Source organism: Mustela nigripes, chromosome 1, assembly GCF_022355385.1.
Source record: "Mustela nigripes isolate SB6536 chromosome 1, MUSNIG.SB6536, whole genome shotgun sequence".
NCBI lineage: Eukaryota > Metazoa > Chordata > Mammalia > Carnivora > Mustelidae > Mustela > Mustela nigripes.
In genome coordinates this window covers 202,257,551-202,285,543 of record NC_081557.1, presented here as the reverse complement: position 1 = coordinate 202,285,543, position 27,993 = coordinate 202,257,551, and the positions used below count along the sequence as shown (strand labels likewise).

The 27,993-nt window shown below is 50.4% G+C and overlaps 1 protein-coding gene, 1 long non-coding RNA gene and 1 other non-coding gene across 4 annotated transcripts in view; 2 read left to right on the top strand and 1 right to left on the bottom strand.

The window, feature by feature from the left end:
- The window catches only part of PCGF3 (polycomb group ring finger 3), a 52,223-nt gene extending 33,841 nt beyond the window's left edge, over positions 1-18,382 (bottom strand). Inside the window, exons 1-3 of the mRNA XM_059378883.1 lie at positions 18,187-18,382; positions 2,405-2,445; positions 1,916-2,068 (exon numbers count right to left, since the gene is read on the bottom strand). The gene's annotated coding sequence lies outside the window, so the exon portion shown is untranslated. The remainder of the gene's footprint in view (positions 1-1,915; positions 2,069-2,404; positions 2,446-18,186) is intronic.
- Positions 431-535, top strand: LOC132009480 (U6 spliceosomal RNA). The gene has a single exon (XR_009401953.1). It is a non-coding gene; the product is annotated as a U6 spliceosomal RNA (small nuclear RNA).
- A 189-nt stretch (positions 18,383-18,571) lies between the features above and the next one.
- LOC132003416 (uncharacterized) lies at positions 18,572-24,557 on the top strand. 2 transcript variants are annotated; one of them, XR_009400190.1, is made up of 5 exons: positions 18,572-18,822; positions 20,339-20,529; positions 23,546-23,733; positions 23,933-24,065; positions 24,369-24,557. It is a non-coding gene; the product is annotated as an uncharacterized LOC132003416 (long non-coding RNA). The 2 variants fall into 2 exon arrangements; XR_009400191.1 differs by having other exon boundaries at positions 23,546-23,745.
- Positions 24,558-27,993: the final 3,436 nt, after the last annotated feature.

Genomic DNA, 27,993 nt, shown 5'->3' with positions numbered 1-27,993 from the left:
GGGAACGTTCTCACAGGGGTTTCTACAAGCCAACTAGCCTCAGCTGGGGAAGATGGACTTGCTCTCAACTGATGCGGATTTGTACTCTGGTCTTGGCAAGTGTGTGCACTGAGTCCCAGTCAAGTAGCTGACCCTCGGGGAACCCAGAACCACTTTGTGGAGTAGGAAATAAAAGGAGAGAAGGAAACCCAAGCGAAGCAGAGCAGAAAACAGGGGCCTGCCTGTTGACATGGAAATCTTGCGTGAGGCCCCATGCTGGCCCCAGCTGAGCACTGTTCTCATGTCCTCAACCTTCTATTGAGCAGTTTATACGCCAGCCACTAAGGATACGGGACACACAAATATTCCTATCCCACTGTAACATGCTCAGCAATGACATTTCTTCCCAAACACCAAGTTAACTGAGCTGCCAAACAAAGGACAAAACAGGGCTCGCTTTGGCCGCACATATACTAAAGTTAGAATGATACAGAGCAGATTAGCACGGCCCCAGCTCAAGGGCAACATGAAAACTTGTAAAGCCAAAGCAAAGTCCCAGGTCACTCTGGCATAGACGGGGCCTCTGGCCCCTTTGAGGAATGGGGTCAGTGTGAGCTCATGCTTAGTGAGCAGGTAGGTACGGAGATGAAGACGTGTGTGTGCCTATGCGTGTGGACTCGCACACCTACCTCCCAGTTCTGTCCACTGGAAGGGCCTGGGAGTAAGTGCTCCTTGGTGGCCCAGGTCCCAGTTTGGACACACCGCCGTCTGTCGTGAGGTTCATGGGGGCACAGGCACATGGCTCACATAAGGCCGGGCTGGGAATGTAATAGAACTGGGCCCAAGTGGACCTGGCCCCGGCTCCAAGGGCTCCATCGGCTACACTGAGAACAACTGGGGCTTCGAGATAAGGAGTCACTCTCATCAGGCGAACAGAATGAATCAGATCATTATCAACAGAATAAGACCAAATGAAGTTCATGAGACGTTCTTCCTTCCAGAAGGTGAGCTGATCACATGGAAGTAGAAGTCACCAGCCCCCACAGAAACCGCAGCGACAGTTTCCTCAGGAATCACCAATGGAGGCTTTGTTGAGGAAGGGAAGATTCAAAGAGTCTCAAAGACCCCTCCCCGCCGCCTCCACCAAACACTTCTCAGGCACAGACAGCAGGACCTCCAGGTAGAAACACTGTGTAGACATCACTTCCCGAGTGACCAGCTGATACCCAGGTGGGCATCAGATGAGAGACAGATAGCTGTGCCTCCTGGAGTCATGCCATGAAGGACACAGCACCCCTCACGAGACTCCTGCTAAAAGAGCACACACGAGTCTCACCTACAGGAAACCCCAAAGGAGGTGACCCCTGAGGGAGGGAGGTCGCAAGAGACAAGGGAAGACAAGAGGGGCAGGCTGCCTGAGCACAGTGCCTGGCTGAGGGGACAGCCCTGACAGCCTGGAAAAGGGACCCTCTACCTGCTGACCGCCCACATTAGGAGATAAGAGGGCCCTAAGAGTCCCCCAACTGGCAGCCCAACTACCAGCTCTGCCCAAGCTGGGCCCCAAGGCCAACCACCCTCCTGTCCTCAGGCCCACGAGGAGCTGCACTCAGAGGGGACATGTCCACTGTTGCCATCAGGCGGATGTCCTGCCCATAGGCCTCCCATGCTTGGCAGCCCCTTTGTAGCCCTGGACACTGGACACCAGGTGGGCATGAGCCAGAGGAGGAAAGTGCTACAAGACTGTCAGTCTTGTACCATTTGCACACACACCTGCCTGCAGACCCTGAGATGCCTCAATGGGTGCAACTTAGAGACTCTCCCAGGAGAGGTCAGCAGTAAATGTGAACAGTGGGCTTTTCACAGCTGTTGTTCCTCCCCATGCCACAACACAGGCTGCTGAAAGGCTGCCTGGAGGCCAGGGGAGACCGCACCTCACCTCTTCTAGATGTCTTCGGTCCCCTCCTCCTGCCTTTGCATTGGGCGCTCAGGCTGCGGCTCTGAGGCTGTAGGTCCTCGCCAGCGGCTTCACTCTGCCCTGTGGGTCTTCACGTCGGCGCCTCCCTTCTGTCCCTTGCTCTCTGTCCATTTTCTGGCACAGAAACAGCCCTGTTATTTCACATCAGCTCATTCACACAGAACGCACAAAGTCCTGTAATGATGTTCTTTCCAGAATTCTTGGGTGAGTCCCACATAGTAAACAACAGAACAGAGTTGACCAGAAGAGTTAATTAAGGGACGGTTTGGGTATATGTGAGTGGTTGCTCCCTAACTGCCCCTATCACTGTTAGAGACTACATTTTAGAGAAGTTATAGCAGACGACTTTTTCTGTGGCTGTAGCATACTCACACAGTCTACTCCAAGGTGAATTTAAGCAATTCACATGCACTGAAAGAAGAGAAAAATCCACGTTCAAACTGCATTTACCTGTACATGGCAGCCTGGGACGCTCTGCTACATTTTGAAGCCTGTGGAGACACACAACATAGGGGCGTCACCCACATACGCTGTCCACACAGAGCCCACATCCGCTGCTGGACCTGCAGCCTCGGCTTTGCCCATTTACTTATTTCAAACAACCAAATGGAAAACAAGAATTGATGACAGTGAAGAACCAGAAGCGGCCACAAAGACATGGGCAGATGTCCGTGGCAGTCTGGTGGCACCAAGACCCAGGGGCTGTTGGGCTGGGAGGGCACCCAGGGGCGTGGGGGTAGGCAGGGGGCTCTGTCATGTGACGTGAGGCCAGAGGACGGGGGAGATCTCGGGGGTGACCCAATGGGAGGCCCCAGAGACTAGTGCACAGTTGTACTTAGTGTCTGTGATTTCTGTGTGTTTTGCACCCTATATCCCTCCTCATATCCCGTAAGGTGAGCACACAGGCTGCATGCTGGGTTCTGGGCCTCAGCAGGGGTCACGGAGTTCTGGGTGGAGACAGGCACAGACACCAACCAGCAAAGGGCTGAGGTTGGGGCCCGGAGAGGGCTGTGTGAGTCCTCTGGGAGGATCTGGGCTCCCACTCTGGGTGAGAGGGAGCCAACAGGTCGCTCTCAGATCTGTGGGGGTAAGGTCTGCACTCCAGCCTGGAGGCCCCAGGGGGGTCAGGCTGTTGGCCATGGTGCCATGTGGGGGCTCCATCTGAGACTCCTCTGGGACCCCCATGGGCCTCTCCCTCCTCCCCCAAGGTCTCCCCACCCTCCAGATGGGATGGTGGACAGGCAGGGCTGGAGGTGCCATGCCTGCTCCCTTCTGAAGCCAGGATGCACTTGAGAAAGCACTGGGCCCTGGTGGTTAACAATGTGGCTAAATATAACCTCGGAACAGTGGGCCTAGTAATACTGAAATGATGTTCACATTATACGCCGTTTATGTGATTTTTACTCTTCAAGATTTCCATGCTGCAGTTTTTATTAATTAATCTTTGGAGCTCAATTAACTTCTACAGAAAAAGGAAAAGAGGGAGGGAGGGGAAGGAGGAAGAGAGTTAGCTGGCTGGTTAGGAAGACTAACAGGTGTGTCTAAGGCACTGACAAGAGAACAAAGACAAAACACAGGGCCTGGCTCTGGACCAGGGCTGACCAGAATGCTCTGGGTTGGTAGGACTCCTGAGAAATCCCCTCCGCCCAGCAGGGTGGCTGCTGAGCCCCTGACATCTGGTTGAGTGTGAATGAGGAAACTTCTGGTGGATTTTATTTTATTTAAGTTGTGTTGTTGCTAGACACACGGTAACAGACACCTGAGCTGAGGTCTTAGACCTCAGTGAAGGAGAAAGACACACAAAAAAGGCTCCCTGGAGCCTACACCCTACTGGAGGAAGAGAGACAATAAGTAATGAATGCAATACACAGGTAAATTACTTAGTATGTTAACAGGTGACAAATGCTATCAGAAAGACCAGAGTAGGGGAAGTAGGGGCACTGGTGGGGGGACTGGGTCAATGAGTCCCTCCTTCAGAAAGATACATTTGAGCAATAATAAAATTAAGCTATTAGTATGAATTATGAACAATTTTATGCTGATAAAGCTAAAAATTTATATGAAGTTGATAAATTCCCAGAAAAATAACTCACCAGAATTGAGGTAAGTAGAAATAGAAAACCCAGAAGTTCTGTAACGATTAAGGAAGTGGACATGGTCATCAGGAAAACCCCAGGCCCACCGTCAGGAGGATTCTACCAAGTATTCAAAGAGCCAAAACCAACCTCCTCAGACAAATCCACTCTGAGAATCAAAAAGGCGGTATTTTCCAACTCATTTTATGAAGGCAACACACACATCAGACCAGAATTGAAGGAAAATCATAGACTGAACTCACTGGTGGCCATCAGTGTCAAAGCTGTGAGCACACGGAGTCACCTGATCCAGGAATATCTGAGCAGGAGGGGCATGCTTGACAGATGAGGGTTGTCCCTACAATACAAGGGGGCTTACTATGAAGTAAAAAAGTAACCTGACAAAAGACAAAAGGAGAAAAATGATAAGATCTTTCCAAAGATGCACAGAAATCATCTGGTAAGATTCATTATCCATTCATGATTTAAAAAAAAAAAAACCTCTTAGCAAATTTAGAAGCTAATAAAGGTTCTCTGTTTAAAAGAGACACAGGGCTGCGGGGTGGCTCTGTCAGTTGAGTGTCTGATTCTCGATAGCGGCTCAGGTCGTGATCTCAGGGTCGTGAGATCAAGCCTCATCACATTGGGCTCCACATTGGACATGGAGCCTGCTTAAATTCTCGCTCCCTCTGCCTCTGAGCTTCACCACTCTAAAAATAAATAAAAGAGACACAAACACAAATATCCACTCAAAGGGTTATGCCTGAATGTTCAAGGCAGCTTTCTTCATAGTAGTCCCACAATGGAAAAAAGCCACAGTGCTTGTTAGCAGTGGTGGGAACAGAAATTGGTCCGTCCACACAGTGGGTACTGCTCAGCAACCAAAATGAACAAAGGACAGAAGCCAGGCACAAGAACTTCATGGTGCATGTCCCACTGGACACACAGTTCTAGAAAAGGCAGATCTGGGAGCCCATGGGATGGCCTGTGGCAGGGACTGGTGGCTGGAAGTCTGAGGAGATAGCAGCGTTCTGGGTCAGGAGTGGGGTGTGGTCACAGATGCACCAAAAGACACCAACCACACAGCATGAAAGCTGCGGTGAACTTAAGTGTGTGTAAACTGTACCTCCATTAAAAAGCGCATTCTAAAATTTTTAAAAACTACAACAAACATTCCTGGAGGTGACGTTGGAAAAACAAAATAAAAACAAACTCCTAGTTTATACCAGGCATCTCCCCTACCCTTATCCCTAAATAATCAGTTCCAGGTGGACGAAGACCAAACGTGAGAGCAAAATTTAAACCTTTGGAAGATACTAGGGCAAGCAATCCTCCTGACCTCAGGGGAGGAAAAGATTACAGAATCAAAAAGCACTAATCACAAAGGGAAAAACTAATAAAATCAACTACATTAAAAATAAGTACCTCAGATAATCACAAAACACAAGAGTTAAACAGTCACACCTGAGACGATGGTCCAGACAGGGCTCCACGAGGCTGCTCTGGGAAGAGAGACTGAGCGGGACCCACCACGCCCACACACCTGTGTCCTGTCTGTCCCTGCTTTGGGATGGAAGAATTTTGACACCATATGGCCCAGAAAGCTACATTATTTGCTCAAAAACATTTGCCAACTCCTGCTCCAAGCAATAAAAGGAACCACAGGCACTTTACAGAAGAGAAAATCCAAATAAGTGTATTTTCAAACATTCAGCTTCATTAGTAACCCTGGAAATGCAAGTTAAAATCCCAATGAGGGTCTGCCACAGCTGGGCCTCACTGGTGAACACCTCCCTTGTCTCTGCTGGCCCCCCACCCCGTCAGACTGCTCTCAGTGAGATCCCGGTGATGAGGACATTACCAACATTAACTATCTGCAGGATCTCTGGTCACTGCCCCTACCGTGGCCAGGCCGACCCCTCCCACGTGGCTCCCTGCTGTGGTTAAGGGGGAGGGGGGCTGGCTCCACCATGCACTGCACCGGTGCTGGAGCCTTCCAGAAGGGTGGGGTGGCATGTCTCTCCACCACAAATTTCAGGCCCACCGCAGACTTGCAGGCAGTCATCCTGTGCAAAAAGGCCCAGGCTCCCTGTGCATTCCCGTGCACAGTGCCCCTAGACCGGCCCCTCAGCTGCAAGAGCCCGGCTGGGTCATGCCCTCCCTCTGACTCCTGTGAGCGCCCATTGTGGGATGCTTCCCCAGCCCTCCATTCCCGTGGTGCACCAGCACCTCTGTCAGCCTGGACTATCTGTTAGGTAAATACACCAGGCTTTTTGCAGTGTGGATGTAATATGCACCTTTACTCAACATGATTTGGAAAGTAAAGAATAACACTAAGGAAAATCCCTACAACCCCAGTACCCCCAAATGAATTGCTGTCCTTAATGTAATTGTGTATTTCCCTCTGTGGGTATGTCCTTTAATACTTGGAACATGTACATACACACCCTCATTTTTACTGGAAAATGGAAAGCCGCCCTCAGACAACGGGATGATGCAATGCCATGGGGCTTTCAGAACCACGAAGCTACCCCAGCTGTCTTCCCACGCCAACACACGCACAGCTCGGGCTCCCCGGCCACCGATGAGCTGTGCACCCTGGCCCAGGGACGCAGTGTGACAGCAGTGCCCCTACTGGTGGGCCTCCCCGGAAGCACATTCCTCGGGGCCAGACCCACCTGCCCTTCCCTCCATTCCAGCGCCAGCCCAGACCCCCCTCAGGCCCGCCTGCCTGGGGACCCCGGAGCACCTGCCTCCTCCCACAAATCCACAGCCAGCGTGTGTGCTTCGTTTCCCCCACCACGTCTCACGAGAACCTTCAAGTCTCCAGCTCTGTTTCCAGGAAAATCTTAATCAGAATCATCAGCACCTGGGGTGCCCGGTGGGCTCTGTTGCTAAGCGTCTGCCTTTGACCCAGGTCATCATCCCCGGTCCTGGGACTGAGTCCTGCACCGGGCTCCCTGCTCAGCGGGAAGCTTCCTTCTCCCTCTCCCGCTCCCCCTGCCTGTGTTTCCTCTCTTGCTGTCTCTTTCTCTGTCAAATAAATAAACACAATCTTCTAAAAAAAAAAAAAATCATTAACACAAAGTTGATCATAATACTTTAACCTTCACCAAACAGCTTTACTGAGAAATACTTGACAAAACATAAACTACACGTACTTTAGAGAGACGACTCAGCTTCGACGTTCGCCTGGGAAAGGACCAGCCCAGTGGAGATACTGACCCTCACCCCAGAGACCCCGATCTGCCCGGGAACTGCACTGAGGCGACGTGTTCCGGGGGCTGTGTCTATGGCGTCATACGACTCGGCTCCCCTCACTTGTCCTCTTCTGGGGCTTGCTCACGCAGCACCCACAGCTCGTTCTTATTCTGAGCATCGTCCACTGCCCTGTTGTTGGCCTGCTCAGCAGCAGATGGGAGACCTGGGCTGTTTCCTGTGGGGGTGTCAGGGACTCATGACCACAACGTCGTGTGGACGGATGCTCTGGAGTAAACACCGACCAGGGGGCCACATGAGGCTGCTTGACAACTTTATAAGAAACTGTCAACCTGCTTCCCCTCCCACCCCTAACCACATCCAAGCACCAGCTGCCTGTGCGAGGGTCATACTTTCCTCTCCTCCCTCACCCCAGTCCTGCCCGTTTCTTCCTGAATGCCATGCCCTCTGTCCGCCTTCCATGCCCACGGCTATCCCCTGGACACACCATGGCTCCCATACAGATGGCAGAAGCACCCAGGACGGGCCTCCCTATGCCCACTCTCACCACAAATTCAATCTCGTGGACAAGTCTGAGCAACACATAGAAAAGCAAATCAGACATGTCCTTCTGCATGAAAGCCTTGAAAGGATCCAGCCATGCCCTCCTGCCATGCTCCAGTCCCATAAGCCCCATCCACATCAGGACTCCATCCACGATCAGTGTCCACATCAGGGCATGTCCCTGCCCCTTGACCTCGCCTGCTTCTGGCTGTGTTTGCACCATTCCCACCAGCCCAGCCCTCCATCCTCAGGGCATCAGGCTGGCTCCCTGAGCCCTCTGGTCAGGTGACCACAGCACCAAATCTAATGCCACTGCTATCCTGTCCCCACACTGTCAGCCTCTTCAGGGTGCTGTGCCCAGCCTGCCCCCGTGGCACTGTGAACCCCCACAGCAGGGCTCAGGCTGCTCCCTCACTGCTGGCCATGATGTCCGGCAGAGCACCCACCCCAGAGCTGCCCAATCAACCAGAGAGATTTCTGTCTTCATCCATTTCCACAAGAAAATCACCAAACTGCTGAACTCTGCCCCATGCCTAGTGTTCTCTCCTCCCAAACCAGCCTGCTCCGATTTGGATGCTTATGTGTCTCCACACCTGCTGTCCCATCTGATGGGCCTTCCTCTTCCTCTCTCCCCCAACTAGAGCACCTGTGTTGGCACATAGTACGTGCTTCAGGAAGAGCCCTAGTTTCTGGTGTCTGATCACTGCAGCTTCTTCTCCATGGCCTCCCTGACCCCACCATCCTGCCTCCCTGCCACTCCCTGTGGCACCCAGCTAACCCATTCCCTGCATGGTCCAGCTCCCCAGCAGGGCTCTGGCACATGGCGGGGCTCATGCAATCGAGGACAGAATCACCAGGTCCTCAGGCAAGGCCTGCAGGAATGGACACTCCACACATGGGCCAAATACCCAGAATTCACTGCCATCTCAAGATGAACAGAACCGTATCATGAATGTGCCTTGCTAGGACATTGAAATCAGGTTAAGATGATGAAAGAAAGTGAAACTTTAGATGTGTTTCTATGTGGCTACGTACTGTCACAAAAGCTTTTTAAAAATATAATGAATAACAAAAAACTGCTTTGAATTCAGACTCTCAAAAGTGTTCATGACTCAAAGGACAGTGAAGCCGCTGCTCCATCATCTCCCCTAACTTGGACCTGACACCCTACCCCCACTCCCAGGTCACCAAGGTCTCAGCCCTGCAAAAAGCTGAGGACTACCTCCCCAGCCTTGTCCTCGCTTCCCCACTCAGGGATGCCACAGGCCACCACCCACAGCTGCTCTTCCCGTCACTGGGTGTTCTGAGGACAACAGGAGGCCTAATGTGTTAAATGAGTGACTAGGAATTCACTGATATGGCAGACTGATGACCATGTCCCTTGCTGAACTTACTCCCAATCTTCACTTCTTAAATTAAGGGTTTATATACATTTGGAAGTCAGTGATCTGAGATACAGTTCCCAGGGTGGGCTGTCCCTTGAGCCTGTCCCTTGAGCCCAGCCCACCCACTTTCAGTCACATCCCACTGGCCTCTCACTTCCATGTTTAGGCCGCTCAATGCTCCCTGACCCCAAATTCAGATGCTAACCACCTGTGATCCACTTGGAAAGCTGGCATCTCCAAGTGTGTAGTCTGGATTTCCTGTCCACACCGGCTCATCCCATCTGTGGCTTCTCAACTTACTTGGCACCCATGTGCAAGAGGTAAGGACAACTATACCCCTCACACTTACCCTACTGGACTGTGTTCAGGCACACCAAGCCACACTCATCCCCGATGCAACTCCCAGGAATCCCGAGGAAATGCGAGTCTGAGCAGGTGGCTTTGTGGTATAAAACTCTCCAAGGGCCCAGGGAAAGCCTGAGCCTTCCAGTGGCCACTGAGGCCCCAAGCCACCCACCTCACTCCACTCTGGCCATGGTGGACTCCTTGCTAGTTCTAGAACATTCTAGATGTACTCCCACCTCATGGCCCTTGCACCTACTGTAGCTGGAACATCGTCTCTCAGGTGGATACATAGGAACTACCCTACTACTTCCATCAAGGCTTTTATCAAATGTCATCTATCCAGCAACGCCTTTAGGGACCATCTTGTTGACAATTACATGTCCAGTGTGCACACACCACAAATTTAAGATATTACCCTCGAATTTATAATACACCTATTTATATTACTACCCATCTCCCTATACTATAACGCCAGCCATGTGACTGGAGCTATTAAAATTTCAATAAAAAGGTTATATGATAAAGTCGAGAAAATCTTCTCAAAGAGTAGATTAAGATAGGAAATGGAAAAGATCCAACATCCAACCAACAGGTGTTTTAGAAAAAACAGAAAACCGAGATAAGGAGATTTCAAATATACTTTAATATTTTATTTCTTAAGCTGGGTAATAAGTACACAGGTGTTCATTGTATCTTTCTCTATGCTCATTTGTAGGTAGTATTTAATGATTTGGGAAAAATTATTCAAGTATTTCCCCAGCTGAAAGAACCATCAGACCACAAAGGCCTGAGTGCCTGGCACAGTGAGGGAAAATCCCACATCTAACCAAGTCCTGGAAGCGGAAGACATCAAGGGTACAAGAAAGGGTCCTACAGGTTCTGGGAGGAAAGGAGCACACAGTGGAGTGGGACTCAGCACCAGACTTTTCATCAGCAACAGTGAATCCTACCAGCAAAAGAAGTAATTCTTCCCAAGTTCTGAGGAAAAGAGACTTTCATGTGGAATTCTACATCCAGCCAAACTATCAACCAAGTATGGATGGAAGCCATGGTGTTTTCCGACGTCTCAGGAAAGGTGCTCAAATACTCATCCCAGGCATGCCTATGGAGACAAGTGTGCTCACATGTTATCACAGGCTTTGTGCTCAGGGAGCTCCCATTCCAGCTGGTGACGAGACATGACAAACTCATCAGCAAAGAGTGATGAGCACCGTGAAGAAAGCAGAGGAAGGCAGCGAAGCAGAGGAAACAGGTGGAGGGGCTGCTTTAGACAGTGACCAGAGGAGAGCCGGTGCGGAGGAACATCTGACCTTGGACCCGGAGGGAGGGGGTCAGAGCAGCAGGCACCCCACCGACGGGGCAAGGGGCCCCCGAAGTGCAAGAGGATCACTTTGCGGCCGGCTGGCCTGGAGGACGAGGCATCCACACGGGACAGGGGGACGAGGACAGAGGGCCAAGGAGGGCACGAGCTCAGACACGATCCTTGAGAATTTGGAACAGGAGACAGTAATGTCAGATAATGTCAGGAAAGAGGGAAGGTGAGATTAGAACTCAACTGTAAAACAGATCATTATATAATCATACCCATTTTAACTCCCAGATCCAACCCCTGGAGATGAAAAACACGTTGTGGAAAGGGGCTGCAGGACAGGACTCTTCCAGTAGCAGCCAACTGATGAGTTGGCTCTGCTGCAGACATGCATACCCCCTTCATGAAAAAGGCCAACTCAGGATAGAAACAAGAGCCCAGAGGGCAAAGCACAGAACGAGCGGGCTCACCCTGAGCTCAAAACCCAATCAAGAATCCCAATGGGGCATCCCCACCGGATTTCAGAACTGCGTTGGGCCTGTGACTCCCTGCTATGTCCACTCCTCCATTCTCAACTGGTAATCTACACCTGTCTTGCTGGGGGGTGAGGGTGGGGTGCTGGGAAGGCGATCTGTCTCACTTGGTTCACAAGTGTCCAGGAGTAGCAGCCAGTGGACTGCACCAAGCAGGTGATCCAGAGGATGAGATTCCAGAACTCTGTGATTCAGGCAAGGTCTGGGACTCTGAGCTGGAGCTACCATGGGACAAGACCCTGGGGAACCTCAGAAGAAGGACAGGTGTATTTGGCATTTGGGAGGATCTGAATTTTGGGGCAGGACTGTGGCAGGCAGAATCCTGAGATGGCCATGAGATTCTGGGCCCTGGCATACTTCAGTCTCCCACCTTACTAACCCTAGGTACTGCTGCAAAGGGATTTTTGAGGATGTAATTAGGGTTCCAAATCAGCTGACCTTAAAATAGGGTAAGCCAAATAGCACGGTCATTCAAAGCAGAGTTTTCTCCAGCTCACAGCAGAAGAGCAGGACAGAGGGGCAAGTCCTACCGGCCCGGCAGAAAGCAACTTGCTGTCAACTACCCACAGTCCTTGGAAGAGGAACTGTGGGGCCTCTAGGAGCTGAGGGCAGCCCCCAACTGACGTCCTGCAAGAAAGCAGAACCTCAGTCCAACAACCACAGGAGGTGGGTGAGTGAGCTCAGAAGATGACCCGAGTCCCAGAAGGGATTGGGAGGTAGCTGATTTCAGCCTCTGAGGCCCTGAGCAGAAGAGCAGCCACACTGTGCTAGACTTCCAACCCATGGAACTGGAACTAGTAAGCCAGTGTCCTTTTAAGCCACTAATTTTGAGGCAAGTTGTTATGCAGTGTTAGAAAATTAATGTAACTGTATTTAAAGACATGGAATTAAATAGCCGAAGAAAGGGCCAGTTTCCCAAGCATGAAAACAGAGTGACCACAAGCTCTGGGGACATTTTCATTTGGCAACTATTCTCCCAATTCTAGAGACAAGGAACAAGTTAATAAACAAGTGGCAGAAGCTGCAGCCCCTTGGTCTGGACTGAACTGTGCCCACCTCAAATTCCTGTGTTGGCGCCCTAAGCCATGCCCCAAGACGGAGCACCTGGGGCAACATGGTCAGATGCGTAAGGATGGGCCCGGGTACGATTAGCGTCCGTGCAAGAGGTGCTAGAAGAGGGCTTCCACCACCAGGAGGCAGCCGGCCCACACCCCAAGCCACATCGACTGGCACCTTGGCTTTCGGCTTCAGCCCCCAGGACAGTGAGAAATAAATGCCTGCTGCTTAAACCACTCCGTCTGTGACGTTCTGCTGTGGTGGCTGACTAAGATACCTCCCTTGTGGTTTCTGATTCTTTGTCCCCAGGCTGCCTTTAACGAAAGGCTGGGGGAAACCAACTGCCTCTAGCCATTCCTGTCTCTACAGTAAGAAAGGTACTTACTTTAGGGTAAAGAAATGTTACTTGTCAGCAAAATTCCTATTTCCATTAGCAATTTCAAACCCTTTCCATGCACTGAACCCTCTACAAAGTCTGCTTAAAGCACTGGCACGGAGGAGCAGGGCTTGCCCATGTGCCTGTGAGGAAGGATGAAATGGCCAGAGGCTGCGTCCCCATCAGAAATGGGACAGGGAGGGCCTGGCTGAGTTTCCCATGGCAGGACACTGGGAACTGTGGCCCCAGAAGCGCGGCTGGCAGGACTGACCCAAGTAACAGGACCTGACTGGGTGTCCCTGATGGCGCAACATGAAGCACTCATTGGCCCCTGCGAATGCATCTCCCAGACCTGCAGCCTGACTTGGCCTCTCCCCCATTCCTTTAGTTCAGAGTACACAGAGACAACAAAGGTGGATGACATCGTAAGTGAAGAATCGGAAAAATCCAGGTGTGACACATAGCCTGCAAAAGTCAACCTTGCAGAGGGCAAGAGGGAAACCTGAGAAGACACAGGGGCCATGACCCCCAGTGCCACCCAGGGAACCCACCTATGCCTCATCCAGGAGGCGCAGGACACCCTGTGCCATCCCAGGACCCTGCCTGGATCTGGTTGGGGAAAACGCCACAGAAGACATTCCTGAGACAAGTCAGGAGATTGGAAAATGAACAGAAAATTAGCTAGTATGTGAACTGAGTGCCCATTTCTCAGGTGTGAGAATGACACTGTGGTTGTGCGGAGACGTCTCCATCCTGATCCCATGACCCGTGTGCTCAGAATTACTGAAGGGATTGGGAGGTAGCTACTTTCAGATGATTCAGTGACAATAAATATTTAGAAAAAAGAGATAAAGCAAACACGGCAAAGCATAAATAATTGCAAGATCAGGGTGGGGTATAGAATCTTTTCCGTTTTCCTCCACTGTGTTTTTTTCTGAAATAAAAATGGAAAGGCTGACCCTTCTCTGCTCCTCACATCCCAGCCACGGCCTGCATCTGTTTCCTCCCAGGCACATAGGGATGATCAGAGAGCAGACGTGGGGTGCCTTTAAGAACCAGATGAGCTGACACACACAGTATCTCCAAGACAGGGCCACACAAGGTGTGAATGAAGATCAGACTTCAATTCTTTGTTGCGCATCTAACACTGGCCAGGCCCTGCTGAGCATCACTACTTTCTGCCCCCATAAAACCCACAGTTAGCAGGGGCTTCAAAGAAGAACGCAGATCGCTTTCTACTGTTGGCATATTTCTTGCTAAACATCTGGAATACGTTAACAGCATGTTAACGTAGCAAAGTCCAGTGAATACTGATTCATTTGCAAAATAATCTAATTAACTTCCACTCTCCATGTTCACCTGAATATAAGAAGTTCTCTTCAAAAAAGCAATCAACCCCACAATTAGTTTTTAAGGATATATTTTCTAGAGCATTTTATTTTTTATCAATGAGTTTTGCTTAATTTAACAGACAGTTCTGAAGATGTGCCTAAGCAAGGCTCACACCTTAACTCTCTCATCATGTGTTAAGCGTTTCATTATTGTTGTCCTTTGGCCTTCAGAGAATTCAGTTCTGTAGGGAGGAACATGGCAGATCAGAAATTTTTAGAGGTCTTACTTCTTAAAACTTAATGATAAACTATCAACTTGTAGAGCAGTATAGTTCCATTTTTTTGAAGCACAATGAATTGGGCAGCATTTCTGTACTACAAACAGCAAATATCAGAAGGGTAGTAAGAAACTGTCCCCAAACCTCAACATATTTCAATAGTAAAATTACATTTTCAATTTCAAATTCGATTCTGACCAATAAGTAAATAGCTTCAAATGAAATAATAAATCCTGGCATTCGAGAAAGCATAAGTATAAACCAAAATAAACCTTCCTTTATAATTCAACCTAACAACTCAAGTAAGTAATTCCAATCACTGGCAACAGGCCCATTCCTCCCACTAGCAAGACCTGGACCCCAGCAGGTCCAGAAAGAACTGGGCAGCAGGAGGGGACACATCCCTCTGCAGAGGGCTTCCACAGTGCACTTTACAGCCCTCACTCCAGCCCCCGCATGGGGTGCCAGAGAGAGGCATGGCACCAGAGTCCATGAGCTCCAAGGAGCCACAGGCTCTGAGCACTGAGGCCCTTACATTCTGGCTCCTGGAGCATGATTTCCTTACGAGGGTCAAATATCTAAAATGTCTCAGGATCTTACTCCTGAAAAACTTTTTACAAGGGTCAGTTTATAATTCCTGGAGCAAAATCTCGAGCAGGACTAAAATGATCTCTGGAAACACTGAAATCATTGAACTTGAAGCTATCCAAGAATTCTACAGCACTCAACTTAATTTGCAGGGTTGGCAGGGGAGTTGCTTATGGTTTGCTCCAGGTGTAATTCCCAAGCATCTTCCCTATTTATAATTTATCTTCCCTCCTGTGTAAGTTCCAGTGGCTGTGGTCATTATGGTGACATCAGAGGAACCTATACAATCAAAGAGAGCTGAGTTGTTGCAACCTTCTACTGAACGCACTGTTCTCTATCCAATTCTGCTAATTGACTTGTGGGTATTTCTCAAGTACAGGCCCTATATGAGCTGAAATCTGCTAAGTGACAGGCATTAAGATGGCCACAATGACCATCACCCCACGCCCAGTACACACACTCTAAACCTAACTCTAACCCAGTGACGAGGTTCTAACAAACAGAATATGGCTAAAGGGATGGGATGTCCAAGCCAAGATTAGGTCTCGAAGACTGTGGCCTTCTTGCTTGCTCTCTTTTCTGCACTGGCTCCCTCTGACTTGCCCTATCAAGAGCCCCAGTGGCCGAGCAAGCAGGCCTAGAAGCACAGTCAAACACACAGTCAAACCTTCAGATGAGACCACAGCTCCAGCCAGCACTCTGAAGGCAGCTTTATGAGACTCTGAGCCAGAGGACTCAGCTAAGCAGTGCCTGGATTCCTGATCCACAGAAACGGTAAAATAATTAACTAATGTTTTAAGGCACTAAGTTTTGGGGTAATTTGTTGGGCAGCAATATATAAATAATGCAACCATGCAGGACTACCACACCTTTAAAAATGCAAAAATAGGAAATTAACCTAACCAAAGCTGAATGCCCAATTTGGCAAGTCTTTTCCAAAACTTCAGAAAACAAATTAAGTTTTAAAAAAGGTACAAAAGTACAACAACAACAAAAAAATCAGAAGTGTTGAGTAAGAAGGTCCCACATGTGGTTACATTTGGCGAAAAAAAGTTCCTAAGCTGGACTATTTGGAGACTCCATTTGCTTAAGATTTGGTCTTATAAAATGCCAATCTGAAAACCTAAATGGGTCTTCTTCCAAATGACCAAGCAGTAAAGTTGTGGCACAAAGTGAAATACTGAACTGACCAGTTCAAGTGTCTCTTTCAGGAGTTCATAGAGCTCAGAGTGTTAGATTTTTATCTCATCCTACTGCCCAATCTCTGGATCAGTTTGCAAGTCTAACACACGCTGATCTTTCTACAAGTATTCCTGCCTTTCACTATTCATTCACACACTCACTTCTTCATTTAATAATAGAGTGCTACCTGCTGACCTCACACCAGGCAGCCAGTTCTGGGAGCTGAGCTGGACAATGCCCTTGCCCTCCTGGGCTTTTCATTTTCTCAAACTCCTCCAGCATTATCTTATTGGACGCACTCTGAAGCCAGTCCCCAGTCAAAGAGTAGCACATACCACACCCTACTTTTTCATCAGCACTTTCAAATTCAAGGAAAACACAGGCTAGTTTTAGATGAAAGTGTCATTCAAAGGTTTCAGAAAAGCAAAGGCCCCCATTGTTAGGTCCTTTAATATTTTCCTTTCCTGGAGTGGAGAAGGTGCCTAATCCACTCACCTGATATATATGCTCATCTGCTCCAACTTTCCTGCCCTGGGCCAGCGCCCTCAAAACACTTTCCTAGGCTTCCAACACTCCTGGTTGGACCCACCCCTCCTGGATCTTCCTGGACAACCATATGACCTCCACCAATGGAGGGAGAGGAGGGCTGGAGTGGTTGAAGGTAATGAACACTGACCACAAGGCCAAGGCAAAAGACAGTAGCCCTGGTGTAGGTGTTGAAGAATAGGATAGGGGACAGCTTTCTGGATCTGGGGAGTGAGCACAGTGCTGGCTTGAGGCATGAAGCCAGTTCAGACTAGAAGCTCCACTTGAATCCCTATAGGTATGAGGATGGGTCCCCACCCTGCCTCACGTGTGTCCCTGGGGCCCAGCCAGGCAGCATCTGCTGAAGGCCAGAAGGTCTGTAGGCCTGGCCCAGGTGCTCCTAACATCAGGGTGCTCAGGGGCCTCGGAGGGACTTGCACTGTAGGGCTCAGTTGACCAGGATCCCTGATGCTCCCAAGCCTTCACAGCAGGTGGATCCGGTTGCGTAGAATGGACACGTTAAGGGCCCCTGCCCTAGGGGTTCAACCTTCTGGAAGGCTGGCTTGGGGTTCCAGCATCCCATATAGTTCACTCTTGGGGTCTGGGTGATTTCTATCTACTTATTCAGGAGTTCAGGCCTTCTGAGGGACTTGTCTCAAGTTCTAGCTCTTGTCAGGGTCCTGGCCCTCCTGGAGAGCCTAGCTTCTTCAAGGTCCTGCCCCAGCATCCAGATGTTCTCAAATGACCTACCTGGGGCCCTGGTCATCCCCGGAGCCTGTAGCATGGGATGAACCCTCCTCCTTAAGGTACGGTCCCAGGGTCCTGGCCTCCCACTCGGAAGGGGCTGTATCAGGGCCTCAGAAGTGCTCACAGGACTGTTCCAGGATCCCAGCCCTCTTTGGGGCCAGTCTTGATGTCCTGGCCCTCCTCAGTGACCCAGCCCAGGGCTCCAGCCCTCCTTGGGTCCTGCCAGATCCTGGGGTCTGGCCCTCCTCAGTGACCTATCTCAGAGTCCAGCCCTCTCTGGCTCCTGTCCGTTCTCAAGGTCCCAGTCCTCCTTGGTGACCCGTACTGGGGTTGGATCCTCCTGGATGACCCATCCCAGGGCTGGACTCTCCTCGGTGACCTATGTCAGGGTCCGGCGCTTCCTGTCTGGTGGGTTTGGGGTCTAGCCCTCCTCCGTGAACCGTTTCAGGGTCTGGCCTTCCCAGCTGGCCCGTCGCGGGGTCCGGTTCTCTCCGGTCCCTCCCAGATGACCCGTCCCGGGGTCCGGCCCTTCCCCGTGACCTGTCCCGGGTCCCGGCCCCGTGGGTCCGGCCCGTGCCCGGAGCATGCCGAGCCATGTCGGGGCTCCGCAGGCACGGCCGACGAGGGGCGCAAGGGCGCGGGCCGGGGTTCCGAGCCTTCCGGGCCCACACACCGGCCGAGGCCGCGGCCTGAGGAGCGGGCGCCGCGGGCCAGGCCAGGCGGGGCGCGGACTCACTGACCTGCCGTCTCGGCTGCGGGCGAGCTGGGCGCACGCGGGGGCAGCGTCGGGAGTGGGGGGGGCGCCGCTCCCTCCGGGTCCCCTCCAAGAGCAGGAGAAAAAAACCCGTCCGGAGTTTAAAACAAAGAGGCGGAAATGCCCGAACGGAGCCGAGCGGCGAGTCGGGGGCGCCGCGCATAGAGCATGCGCGTTGCGCGGCCCGGCTCCCACCCCGCAGCCGGGAGGGGGCGGGGCAAGTAGGGGGCGGGGCCCGAAGGCGCGGCCGGGGCGTGGTCACAGGCGCAGGCGCTTTTGCGCAAGGCTCCACCGAGGGAACCGGAGCTGGGAAGGTGCCGGGGGCGGGGCTCGCAGAGGAGGCGGGGGATTGCGGGGGCGTGGCTGGAGGGGGCGTGGTCCGCGGGTGCTGCGCCGGAGTTGGGGAAGCGTCCTGCTGCACACAGGACCCAGTAAGCAGCCGGCCCTGAAGCTAGCGCCCGGGTCGGGACGTTCTTGTGGCAGAGTCGGTCTTGTTCTTGCGATCCAGTCCTTTCTGGGACCTAGCACCGAGCGCTCTCCGTGCACCAGGCAGGACAGTGGGCAGCAGGGCTGACCCCGCAACTGTGTGAGTCCACCCTTGCACCGGTTCTGCCCTGGAACTGTAAGTAGTGACTGTGACGTCCCTTCCTCTGTGGGTTCCACACCTTGGCCCCGGGGGGAGGGAATAACATAGGGAAAAATAAATCAGGTGTCATGTGGGAGCCATGTAAACTGGGTCGGGGAGGCAGTGGATGTGTGGAGTGTTACAATAGGGTGGATGGGCACGTAAGGGACATAGAAGGAGCTAGCCAGAGAGGCACAGAGTAGGAACACAGAGGGAACGAGCCCAGCAAATATCTGGAGGTGGAGTTCACAGGCAAGCTGTCCTGCCAGCACCAAGCTGCAAAGTGGGGGGACTGAAGGATGCTTGCCAGGGGCCAGCATGGAAGTCAGAGGGCATGAGGCATGGAGAGGGAGGAGATGAGGTCAGATGGAGAGGTCCCTGGGCATTCTGGGCAGAGCAGTGATGGCATGGCGCTGGCACGGTAAAACCTTCCTCCGTTTGTTTGTCTTGTTCGTCTGGCAGAAGCGGCACAGAAGGCAGTGCAGGGGTGAAGCCGTGGTGCTGCCTGGGTGGTGCCCAGGAGGGGAGGAAGTGTAGACTGCTGGGGCTCAGCCTGAGAATAGGCAGGATGGGTGAGGAACAATGGGAAGGGTGGACAGCCTCTGAGAATCTGGGGATGGTGATGGAGTGCAGGAGAGTGGGGTCAGGAATGCAACTGTCATATCCATTGGACTCCCCGTGGTGCTGCTGTGAGGTTGTGGGCTTCCGGAGTATAGTCTGAGTTTGCAATGTTTGGAGATGGATGAGTGAGTCCAAGGGGTGAATGAGGAATGAGGGTACTGAGCCTCTGCCCACATGGAGAAATCAGCGAGTCCAGGAGGATCCAGCAAGAAAGACCCTGATTGAGCAGACTTGGGAGGAGGATCCCCAGGGGTGAGTGATGTCTGGTCAGCTGTTGAGAGGGGTATGGGGAGTGGGACTCTTCTGGGACTTTGACGAGCACAGTGTGGATGAATTGCCTAGGTAAAAACTGAATTATTGTGGGCTCAAGGGAGAGAGTAAATACAGACAACTTTCCAGGTGTTTTGCTTTGGAGGGGCTTCTGGGACTAGAAGACTGTTTTCTGTCTGGGTCAGAGCCTCAGTGGTGTTGATGGGGTACAGGGAGAGATGACCACATTGGAGAGAGGGAAGGCTGCCTAATCTGAAGTCCTCACCTGGGACTGGGGACTGGATCTGGGGTGCGGGGCTCTGGGAGCCCTTTGCACTTGGGGAGGAAGACCCTGATGCAGGGAGTGGGGCCTGGGCAGCATCTCGACCAGCTGTTTCTCTTTTCCAGTGAGATGGCAGCTAAATTGAACTAGTCTGCAGTGGAGGTCTGGGTAGCAGAGGTGGGGATAAAAGGCCAAGAACAGCCCTGGGCACAGGGCAGTAACCCCAGGAATCTGATGGCCCTCTGACACTGTAGCCATCTGTCTGCAAATGGGGGAGAGCCAGGGTGTGTGCATGAGGCATGGCTACAAGTCTCTCTCAAAGAGTGGAGACAGGACATCTGCCCTGCCTGCTCTCTCCAGGGACTTCGTCAGCAACAACACCCCAGACCTGAACCCTGGGTTCCTGTATCCAACTGTCTGGCCACTTTTCTGCTGGGCTATCTTTAGAGAGCTCAGGCTCTGGTATCGTGTGTCTACTCCTGATCTCCCCTCAAGCCTGCTACTCACTCCAGCCCCCACCGCAGAGGACAGCACTCCATCCTGCCTGCTAAGTAAGACACTGGGGTCCTTTCTTCCAAGCCCATTCTCGTCATCAGCTCCTCTCCTGGCCAGTGCCCACTCCGCCCATGGTTTCAAGCCCAGACCAGATGCTGGCTATGCTCCAGTGCTTATGCATCATGTGTCCCTCCAGTGAACAGCAGACATCATTCCCACCAGATTCAGGACACAACTTGGGGCTATACAGGTGACCTGCTTCCTTCTATCTTCCTCATCTCAACCAATAGCCACTTCATCTTTTCTGTTACTGGGGCACAAATTCTTGGACTCATTCCTGATTCCTCTCTTTCTCTGTTTTCTCATGTCCAATTCCTGGGGAAGTCATGGGGCTCTATCTTCAAATATGCCTTCACCCAACCATGGCTCTTGGACTCTGCCACGCTGCCTTGACCTAAGCCTACCTGTTCAGTCTGGGTTGTTTCTGCAGCCTCTGGCCCACTTCCGGTCTATGCTGAACAGAGCAGTTAGTGAGCTGACCCTTCGAAACCTAAGGCAGAGGGTGCCAGGCCTCTGCTTACCAGCTCTGGGGCTGCTCTAGGTCTCCAAGGTCCTGCTTTGACTCTGGCCTGGCCTTGGATACTCTCCCCCACTCACTTCTTCCAGTAGCATGGCTCTCCTGAACATGCCTGCTCTCACATTCAAGGCCTAGCAGAGCCGCTCCTAGACCTGGGTGGTCCATCCTCACTGCTCATGAGGTTCCTCCCTCCCTCAGGTTCACTGAGCCCTCTCCTGACCAGTCTGGTGCTGGCAAAACACTGGCAAAAATGTGTAAAAAAAAAAAAAAAAAAACCAGATGAAACATCATCTGTAACAGAAACAACCAGAGCCAGCCAGCAAGGCCTCTGGAGTGAATGTGCTCTGTGCATCTGACGGCAGCTGCGGCAGGAATAGCAGACACCTGCCTGCACCACCACAGGCCACCCACCATCAGGGAGGAGAGACAGGGTGTGCTGCTGAGAGAGGCAGGGTGCAGGGGCACCTGGGGGGCTCCGTTGGTGAGGCCTCTGCCTTCCGCTTGGGCTGTGATCTGTGGGTCCTGCGATGGAGACTCTATCAGGCTTCCTGCTTCAGGTCCCCCTGCTTCTCCCTCTGCCTCTGCCTCTCTCTCCTGCTTGCACACTCTCTTGATCTCTCGGTCTCAAATAAATAAATAAAATCTTTAAAAAAAAAAAAAAAGGTAAGCAGGATGGAGACAAGTGTGTGCAGACTGCTGTGAGTCATCCCATAAGTGAGGGTTACCGTGCGCTCTGTGTGCCTGCCTGGGTGAGTGTCCCTGTGGGCTGCAGCTGGCCAGTGGCAGCAGCAAGACGTGTCAGAAAACAGAGAGAGGTAAAAACAGCAAAACAGCAATCAGATGAGCTGCGCTGACCTCACACACACACAAATACACGTCTGTCTACACAACAAATGGGTACCCATTTCCAAGGGACACCAGAAAAATGTGGTAAGTATGTCATTCCGCACACAAAATGTCATCCTGTAAAATGCACAGAAGAATCAGATACTAATTTCAACCCTACAGGGGAAAAATTTAGACACCCATCTCATACACACAGAGAAATTAGACACTCACATCTCCCTCTCTCTCTCTCACACACAAAACACTTACCTTCCACCTCAGAAGGCCATGCTAAAAGATCCATCATGCCATATCCACAAAGAAAAAATTAGGTACCTGTTGAAGTGTTTTTATTTTTTAAGATTGATTGATTAATTTTAGAGAGAGAGAGAGAAAGAGAGAGAGAGCAAGCAAGGGGGAGGAGCAGAGGGAGATGGAGAGAGACTGTCCACCGTGCAGAGAGCCTGACACTGGACTTGATCTCACAGTCCCTGTGGAGGTATTTTTAAGAAAGTAAATCCTGTTGAGAGGTGGTTCCCCATGAATTTCTCAGGTTTCTGTTTCTGCCTGGTCCAGGTCCTGAGAGCAAAATCACTTACAGCCTAGTTAAGGATGTTTGTCTCAGAGACATTCCGGGGGAGTCAGGAACAATGCCCATCCCTTCTTTTCCCTGGAGATGTACTCACATTCCAGCATGAAGGTTGCTCTCTCTGGGAGGCAAGGTGGTATGAGATAAGAGTGTCCTGTGTCGGGCTTCTTCTCTGGAAGTGCACCCCAGGGCACGTGCACGCCATCTGCCCACCCCTGGAAACGAGAACTGTAGGAATCAACACAAGATGTTACCGTAGCTGCAAGGAACAGGTGCTGCTCACCCCTGACCCAGGTCCCGGAGTTCCTGCATACACATACATGTGACCTGGGTAGGCTCGCTTCTGAGCTCACAAGTAGAACAAAATCTCAGACCCAGCACAGCTTCTGAGGTAACACAGTCATCTCTCTCTCTCTCTCTCTCTCTTTCTCTCTCTCTCATACACACACACACACACACACACACACACACACAGTAGAAGCACTTCACAAACTACACACCAAAGAATTAGATGCCTGTTTTCCCATTTCATCCTGCTACGCATATACAGGAGACAGAGACCCATCTTGCACCATACATATCAAAATCCACACAGTCTTACATAACACAACATGAACACACACTAGGTACCATCTGGTATTACACACACACACACACACACACACACACACATAGGTGAACATCAGCCCATGCACAGTAACACTAGATGGCTACCTCTCTCTCTCATATACATACTAGATACTACTCTACACCATGCACATACAAAAAACTGTCCACTTCACTATGAACATACAGAAAAAGTGAGAACTCAGATCCTTCCTCTTTTTTAGTGGACAGAACAGGTCTGAGTAACAAGAAAAGAGTTGAACCTCAGAGTTCTTCGTGAAATGGGCTAGCCAGCTGGGGCTGCAGATACTCGTCTTGACTTTGTGATGGAATGAGCCTCCAAGGCTGACTTCCCTCCACTGTGGGAGAGGCAGAACAGATCAGGAGGAGGCAACCCCAAAGGGCTTTTCTCTGGTGGGGACCAACTGGAACGCAGACCACAGTGACCAGAGACTTTCTTCCTCTAACAAAACAGGTTCACATTCCAGTGCAAACTCCCTGATGGGCCACCCATATGGATAAGGCTGAAGTCAGAGCATCCTTTTTGAGGCAGTCTGAGAATCTAGACTCAGATTTGCTTACTCGGTTCCCTGCTGTGGTGCAGCATTGATGCGTGGGGGCTTTCAGCAGCCGTGAACTTGGGGAAAGCAGCATGGGGTAGACGTGAGTAAAGATGTGAGTGGGAGGGTGTGCGTCTGGAATCTGAAGGCTCAGAGACTCATGTCCAGGATGCACATTGCAGGGCAGGGTGGGGGGAGTGAGCCACCCTGTGGAGAACCTGCTGGACAGGACAGGGGCAAGGCAGAGAGGTCACCCATCCCACACACTTGTCTCTTCTTCCACTGGTGTGTGCTGGCCCCAGCCTGTTCCAGGGATTCAGGAATGGACAGACTGGCTCCTGCCCTCAAACAGCTGACATACTCTTGAGAGGAGCAGATAAAAGCCGAGTAAAAACCAAACAAGCAGGATGGACTGTGAGCATCTCATCATCTGAGGTGAGATTTCTTCCCCAATATCCTCAGCGAAGAAGGTGTTCCTGGGCTCCATTCTTGGCAAAGGGACTGCTCTCATTTGCTTAATTTTGAACAAGATATTGTTTGGGGAAGACACAGTGGCCTGATAAAGCCTTGATTAATGCTACTTTGGGATGCTAATGGGAGTCTGTACTTGCTTAAGAAAAAAGGAGATAAAAAATTGGAAGAAAGATTTAGTCATAATTGTGTGTCAGATGTTATTTTAAACAAACCTTTATTTAAAAAAAATTTTTTTAAACAAACCTTTAAACATCATTTTTAAAGGAAGACCGTGGGTGGAGATCACTGAAGGATTTCTTCAAGATATAGTGGTCCCAGCAGTGTGCTGATGGATTCTGGGTGTGGAATGACCCTTCATGGATGGTGTTTTACCTCGATTCAAAATTTAAGCAGCTTAAATGCTTATGCTGAAGCTACTCGCCCAAATTTAAATAAAGTGTGAGAGTGGAGAAAGTTGTTTCCAAATGAGTGTGCTTTCCATGTTATGTGAGTTTTTAAAATCAAACTTATTTTGCGATAATTATAGATTCACAAGCAGGTGTAAGATGTAAAACAGATTCCTTGTACACTTTGCCCAGTTCCCCCCAAAGGTAACATCTTCAAAACACAACCGTATGATAATCCAGCCATGACACCAACACGGATGAATGGCCATCTTAGATTTCTCCAGTTTTGCTTACGCGGACGTCACAAGGCTGTGTCACACGTAGACTCGTAGACTCCTTCCCACTGCTACAGTCAAGACTATTTCCATCGCCAGGAGGACCCCATCTCCCTCCCGCTCCCTCTTCAAACCACTGATAGGCTCTCCACTTCTAAAATTTTATCTTTTCAAAAGTGTCAACAAGTGGAATTTGTGCATATTAATAAAGGGGACCCTCACTAAAATGGAATAGGGAGGCTCTACAGGTGAAGACCCAGCAAAAAGAGAGGGACTTTGAAAGTAAATCAGTGCCACTGTAGCTACAACTTTATCCCAGCGGGAGGAAAGCTTCCACCTCCCCCAGCAACAGCCTAGCCAACGAGAAGCCAGTACATTTCCACCTCCCAGTTTTACCCCAAAGGACTTTCTGTTTTCCTCCCAACTTCCTCTTTCCTCTCTTTTCCCAGACTAGCCTTTGGTTTTGTTGTAGGTTGCTTGCCCTGGACCGTGATTCTCTGCTATTCCCAAATAAACCCATTTTTTTTGCTGGTAAAATAACTGGCAGTTTCCCTTTGAGGGTGATAGATTACATAGTATGTAACTTTCTGAACTTGGATTTTTTTCCCCACTCAGCATAATTACCCTGAGATTCTGCAGACCGCTTTGTGTATGAACAGGGCATTCTCCCTGAGTCCCAGTCCATGCTGTGGATGCAGTATGGTTGGCTTAACCATGTGCTCACTAAAAAGCAAGTGAGTTGTTTTCAGTTTTGGGGTATCACAAATAAAGCTGCTGCAAATATTTGGGTATGGATTTTTGTTGAAAGTAAGTTTTTAGTTTTCCGGGATAAATGCCTCAGAATGCAACTGCTGGGTTTTATGATAATTGCATGTTAGTTTTATAAGAAACTGTCGGCCTGTTGTCTGCAGTGGCTGTACCATTTACATTCTTAACAGCAGTGGATAGGTAACTGAGTTACCCATAACTTCACCAGCATGATGTCATTGATTTTTCTTTCTGCCATTCTGAAGGTATGTAATGGTACCTCACTCTGATTTTAATTTGTATTTTCTTTTTTTTTAAAGATTTTATTTATTTATTTGACAGAGAGAAATCACAAGTAGACAGAGAGGCAGGCAGAGAGAGAGAGAGAGGGAAGCAGGCTCCCCGCTGAGCAGAGAGCCCGATGTGGGACTTGATCCCAGGACCCTGAGATCATGACCTGAGCCGAAGGCAGCGGCTTAACCCACTGAGCCACCCAGGCGCCCTTAATTTGTATTTTCTTAATAGCTAGTGATGTTAGTCATTCATCATCACTTGTCATTTGTATATTCTTTTCAGTGAGATGTCTCTTCCTGTCTTTTGCTAATTGGACTTTTGTTTTTCTTTCTTTCTTTTTTACAGTTGGGTTTTGAGGACTTTTTATATATCCTATATACCAGTCCTTTGTTGGATATGTGGCTTGCAAATATTTTTTCCCAGTTTATGTTTACAAAACCCTTTTGATAGGAGCTGTATTAGATCTATAGATCAGTCTGGGGAGAACTGACATTTTTACTGTGTTGAATCTTCCAATCCATGAACATGGTATATCTCTCCCTTTTTTTAAGGTCTTCATTGATTTCTTTCACTTATGTTGTATAATTTTTAACATATAAGTCCTGTGTAGAGTTTGCTAAGTTTATACCTGTTGACTTTAAAAATAAAGGTCAGTTATTTTACCACAAAAAGAAAAAAGAGTTTACTCAGCAATAGCAAAGAATTGCAATGCAGGACAAGAAAGCTGCAGCCAAAATCATAGGCTAGTCCAACACACAAAGGAAAGGAAATGTTTTTTGAAAGAGAAGGAGGAGGGCACCTGGGTGGCTCAGCTGTTAAGCGTCTGCCTTCAGCTCAGATCATGATCCCGGGGTCCTGGGTTCAAGCCCCACATTGAGCTCCCTGCTTCCATGGGAACCCTGCTTCTCCCTCTTCTACTCCCTCTGCTTGTATTCCCTCTCTCCCTATGTCTCTCTCTGTCAAATAAACAAGATCTTTAAAAAGAGAGAGAGAGAGAGAGGGAGAGAAGGAGGAGGAAGTTGGGAGGGGTTGTTGGGAATAAAAGTCCACTGGAGAAAGGCAAGAGACTACCATGATGGCAGTTTCTCATGGGCTGAGCTGCAGGGGTGGTTAATTTCTTGCAGGAGATGTAATGCACATTGTTTCCTCTTCTGGCATGTAACTGATGATTCTCTCCTATTAACAATTCTTCTGTTAGGGTCTGTACTGGCAATTTTTGACATTGAATGGTACAACATGAGAGCTCATGCATCTGGACTCCATTTTTGTCAAGGTTTCCTTTTATAAACTTTTACAGACCCAAGTATTTAACTATCTGAAGTAATTGTAAACGGTATTGTGTCTTTAATTTTCATTTCCACATTTCATTGTTAGCCTGTAGACATGTAACTGTGACCTTACTGAGCTGCCTACTCCTCAGAAGAGCCCTAGGGATCGGGAGGAGGTCCCCGGCCCCCAGCTGAGCGGGAGAGTCAGAGGTGGAGAAAGACAAGAGTGCCAGGCCTGTATCATGTCCATTTATGTCAGCAGCATCGAGGTCACAGGTGACTTTAGGGAGAGTATTATTTGGAGAGTAGAAGAGATGTCTGCAGTGGACTCCTGGGTGGGGAGCAAGCTGGAGAGGAGGCTGTCCACCCACAGGGTAGTTCTTGTGAAAGAGTCGGCTGACACTCCCTCCTCTCTGCCTTCCAGCTCTCAGTTCTCTCCCCACCGTGCCCGGGCTGTTTCCTCAGTTGTCAACTGCAACTGACAACTGGCGGTGGAGGTTGACTGCCCCCAGTTTTACCCTTGTGACACTGCCCTTCTCCTGGGCAGGACAGGCTGGCCTTGGACTCTGCTTCCCCCTTGGCCAGCACCACCTCTGTTCACCACAGGGCCCAATCTAATGACTAGTCTGGACTGGAGGCTCTTTGCAAACTGCCTATAGCCTCCTCTTCCAAGCTGGCTTCCTGCTGCTCCTGGTGCCTTGTTTGGACAGCGGGAATTGGGGGAGGTGGTGGTGGAGGGGACCTTTCCACGCCCTTTCCAGGAAATGCGGACCTTTTGCGGGGTTGAATAACTTTACCGATGTCCCCCTACCTCCTGTACCCACCCAAGTGCGCGCGTCCACCTCAACGACCACAGAGATCGTGACCTGTTTGGCCCCTACCAGGAGACTTTGTGCCTGTTTCTGGGGCAGAGATTTCC